Source organism: Anomalospiza imberbis, chromosome 3 (assembly GCF_031753505.1).
Source record: "Anomalospiza imberbis isolate Cuckoo-Finch-1a 21T00152 chromosome 3, ASM3175350v1, whole genome shotgun sequence".
Classification (NCBI taxonomy): domain Eukaryota; kingdom Metazoa; phylum Chordata; class Aves; order Passeriformes; family Viduidae; genus Anomalospiza; species Anomalospiza imberbis.
In genome coordinates, this window is record NC_089683.1 from 56,715,943 (window position 1) to 56,720,286 (window position 4,344).

The 4,344-nt window shown below is 41.5% G+C and overlaps 1 long non-coding RNA gene across 1 annotated transcript; it reads right to left on the minus strand.

The window, feature by feature from the left end:
* Positions 1–2,073: 2,073 nt before the first annotated feature.
* On the minus strand, positions 2,074–3,737 carry LOC137469916 (uncharacterized). The gene is made up of 2 exons (XR_010996785.1): positions 3,168–3,737; positions 2,074–2,948 (listed from the first exon to the last, which is right to left on the minus strand). It is a non-coding gene; the product is annotated as an uncharacterized lncRNA (long non-coding RNA).
* Between the last annotated feature and the right edge of the window lie 607 nt (positions 3,738–4,344).

Below are 4,344 nucleotides of genomic sequence, written 5' to 3' on the forward strand. Positions count from 1 at the left end.
TAAAGTATTTTTCTGGTTATATCTCATAAAAAATTATTCAACAGAGCTGCTAACTTACTACAAAAAGTATATCAGCCTGCCACTCCTCATTCTTTTTTTCTGGCACAAATTTTCTACAGTTCCTATATATTTTGGCAATCACAGGGATGATATTGAAAAACAGGGAAAAGAATTTATTCATATGCACACTGCTTTAAGCCAGGAGACTTACCATCTAATATTAGACAGTTGATTTCATACTTGACACAGATTAGTAGCGCCTTAGACCTAGGATCTCTAGACCCATATTTGTTCATTAAATATCTTTGAATCTTTTGTAAGGCAAACTAGCTGGATGATAGTTTCCCAGGCATACAGAATTGCTCAATATGTCAGCATCAGTGTCTGATTTGTGCTTTTGGCTCTGGCAGCAAATGGACCTGCAACTTCCATTTGTGCTAGATGAGTCGTCCTTGAAGGAGGAGAAGAAAATGGAAGGTTTGGGTTTTTTTACTTCCTTTAGTCTTTATTTTTGATGTCACTAAATAGTAGCTTCTACCTCCAGAGGATAACATGGAAATGCAGGTAATTAAATCAAAGAATTGTAAAATATTCAGTGCTGAAAAGAAAGCTGCCACAAAATCCATTTTCACAGTATATGGAAAGAAAAAAAAAAAAGTGCAACTGGAGAAATTAATATAACTTGACCAGTGGAACCTCTTAGAGAAGACTCTTGAGAAGTGGGTCCACATGGATCTCATGAGGCTCAACAAAGCCAAGTAAGTGCCCTGTAAATGGGTCAGGGCAACCTCCAGTATCAGCACAAGTGGGAGGTGAAGACATTGAGATTAGCCCTGATGAAAAGGATTGGGAGTACTGGTGGTTGAAAAGGTACACATGAGCTGGTTATTTGCACTTGCAGTCCAGATGGGTGACCCTGTCCTGGGCTGCTTTGAAAGCAGTGTGGCCAGCAGCATGAGGGAGGGGATTCTTCGCCTCTGCTCCACTCTGGTGAGACCCCACATGGAGTGCTGTGTCCAGCACTGGGGCCACCAATATAAGAACATGGATTTGTTGATGCAGGACCAAAGGAAGGCCATGATGGTGACTGGGGGATGGAGTAGCTCTCCTTTGAGGAAAGGAGAGAGATGGGTTTGTTCAACCTGGAGAAGAGAAGGCGCCAAAAAGACCTCATTGTGGCCTTCTGGTACCTAAAGAGGGCCTACAAGAAGGCTGGAGAGGGACTTTTCACAAGAACATGAAGTGACAGAACTAGGGGAAATGGCTTTAAACTCCAAGAGGGTAAGTTTAGGTTAGAGAGTAGGAACAAATTCTTCACTAGGAGAGGATGGTGACACACTGGAACATGTTGCACAGAGAAGATGTGCATGACTCATCCCTGGTTCAAAGCTAGACAGGATGGGGCATGGAACAACCTGATCCAGCTGAAGATGTCCCTGCACATTGCATGGGGGTTGGAACTAGGTAACCTTTAAAAGTCTCTACCAACCCAAACTGTTCTATGATGCAAGATGCCATGGAAATTCTCTAGGATCTGATGTACCGAACAAAGTAAACTTCTAAAGTTATGGTTTGGCCCTAAATGCATAGGATTTTTAAAATTATGATAATATTATTCAACATGATTAATTTAATTTGAAACAGGACCCATTCATAAATACTGTGAAGTGAGAGCTGCTGGATGTCATTTGATAAGCTAGAGCTCAGTGATTTTTGTGTTTCTTTTCAGCTGCAAAGACATTCATCCTCCTCCTTGCTGCACACTGGGTGTGCAGGATGGATTCAACCCAGATTGCACAGATAATAGTGGGCAGCCATGAGATCTGCCTCAATGCACACCTGCAACTGCCGACTTTGTGCCAAAGCTGCAGGCATGTTCAGCAGATGGCTGGGAGCTTCTAGGGCATGACAGAACACATGGAGCTATTGTCCACATCTAGACACAGGCAAGTAAGAGAGATTTTTCCCTCTCGCACACACACATGGTCTATTTTGGGAAATAAAATGCAGATTAAAAAAAAAAAAAAATCCAACCCAAATTTGATAGAAAAAATAGGACACTGACATGAGAAATGAAGTTACCACAGGAGTTTATATCAAAGTTTACCCCTAAATAGCTCCAAGTTAATTAATATTTTCAAATTTGCATTCATAGTCCTATAAAAATCTTACTGCTTCTTTTTCTTCTTTAGCTTCAGACCATCACATGCCTGTGAAATGTTTTGCTTGACTTGGGGGGGAAGTACACTCTTCTGCTTTTCTATGCTAGATTAAGTTAAAGGCTTTTCTGACTACTAATGAGAGACGAGAGGATGAGCTTTCACTGAGAACTTTTCTTTGAAGTTGAAAATCTTTGGTAGAGCCCTCTCATTTCTAAAGACACTATAATCATCTTGATGGGAGAAAAAAAAAGAATTCTGGCTCTGTACCTATCTTTCTCCCACTCTCCCCCTCATTTTCTTTCTCCCTCTCCTTCATGCACATGTGCACGTCCACACACACACACACACACACAATATCTCTCTGTGGGGTACAGAAACAGCAACCTACAATGCATGTATTTTTTAACTGCATATTTACATCTACACAGGTGTGGATATTTTGTTTAAAATGGCTCTTACCTGTAGTACATGCATACCGACATACACCATACTTTAAGGACTTTACTTTTATCCTTTTCAGTATACTTTTATGGTTTTGACCTTTATTTTCTGTACACATCCACACATCCTGACAAATCTTTTGCAAATGAATTTTATAGACACAAATATTTGCTCTAAAGGAATCTGGAATTATAAACACCGACACTCAAGGAGACTTGACTTTAAACATGAATACTTTGCTATGGAAATACTTGCATTCTTCACGCAGGGAATAAAATATGCATCTTGTGTGACTGCTTCCAACCAGACAGCACAGCTTCAGTTACAATTATGCACCATAATTCCCTGCGATAGAAGGATAGTGACAATAATCAATTCAAATGCATTCAGATAAATAATTTTAAAGTAAATGCATATTGCTGGAGGATGTTCAGCGAGCAGAAAAAAAAGCCCAGTAGCCTAATATGTTATTTCTTGGGAATAGTTCTGTCTGCCCTTAGGCTGATATATTCTTTGGGAACATTTTAATGCAGTTCCTATAATTAGCGAGTACTTCACAATCACCTTCTAGAGAATTAAATCTCTCTGTACCGCTCCTGTGTGCTTTGAAGGCATCGAAGCATACACGGTTCTTGCATCAGCAAAGAAAGGTTGCCGGGCAGGACCGGGGGAGGGGGCTTTAAAACATTGCCAGGAGGCATCAACATCGTTTCACTGTAGTAGACGACTTCTCTCCTCTTTGAGAAATACTAGTGAATACTGGTCTCACTGAAGCCGCTGGGCATTTTGACAGCTGCTCCCGCAGCAATCCAGCTCGGGGAATGGCTTCATTTGCATTGTGCCGGGGTGGGGGAGAGGTATGTGGGGACAGAGTCAGGTGCTCCTTTCCTTACCTGGACAAGGAGGTCACACGTGGGCTGGCTCCCTGGGGAGGCAGCTGGCAGCTCTCTCCCAGCCATTTCCCTAGTGCCCTTCGGCCACTCCTGTTCTGCCCCGCTCACCCTTCTCCTGCTCACACCCCGGGGCTATGATGTCTACAGGCAAAATATGTTCCTTCAAGTAAGATTAACTGCCTGTGATAGTATGGAAAGATTACCATGTGGTTTTTAACTCTTTCAGTGTCCTGGGACAAACTCTGTCTATGGGAGCTCCCGCTCTGGCTACCACTGCATCTTGTGTTGAGCTGGCATGCCAAGAGATGTAAAAGTCATGTCTGAATATCAAGATGATATACTGTCATGCTTGGTAATTATTCTGCCAAGCGTCTTATGGGAGGTGAGAGCAGAAACAGCTGAGGAAAACCAGGCAAGGAGTGCTGTTCTTGCAAATATCTTTGAGCTTGTTGTTCAGTAATTGCATAGCTGTAGAAAGGACCAGAGTTGATATGACATATTTCACTTTGAGTGTAAAATTGGCCTGGTGAAGGAAATGTCTAGAAAAGAAATTGTGCGAAAATTTTACTTCTGATGCTGCTTGCCAGGTATCGGAGAACTTAAAAAGAATAGACAAAAAAAAATCCCAAAACTCTTTTAATGCCATTTCTTTCCTTTTTTTTTTCCCTCTGCAAACTTGAATTTGATAAGAGAGGGCTGCACATTTACATAATGCATTAGTTGATTACAGATCCATCCCTGGACCCCATGGATCCCTGTACCTCCTCAAGTCAGTAAGCACCCCTAAAAAATTCTCTATTTCTCATTTTGAACCAAAGAAGGCTTTTATGGCATTTCATGTTAAAATG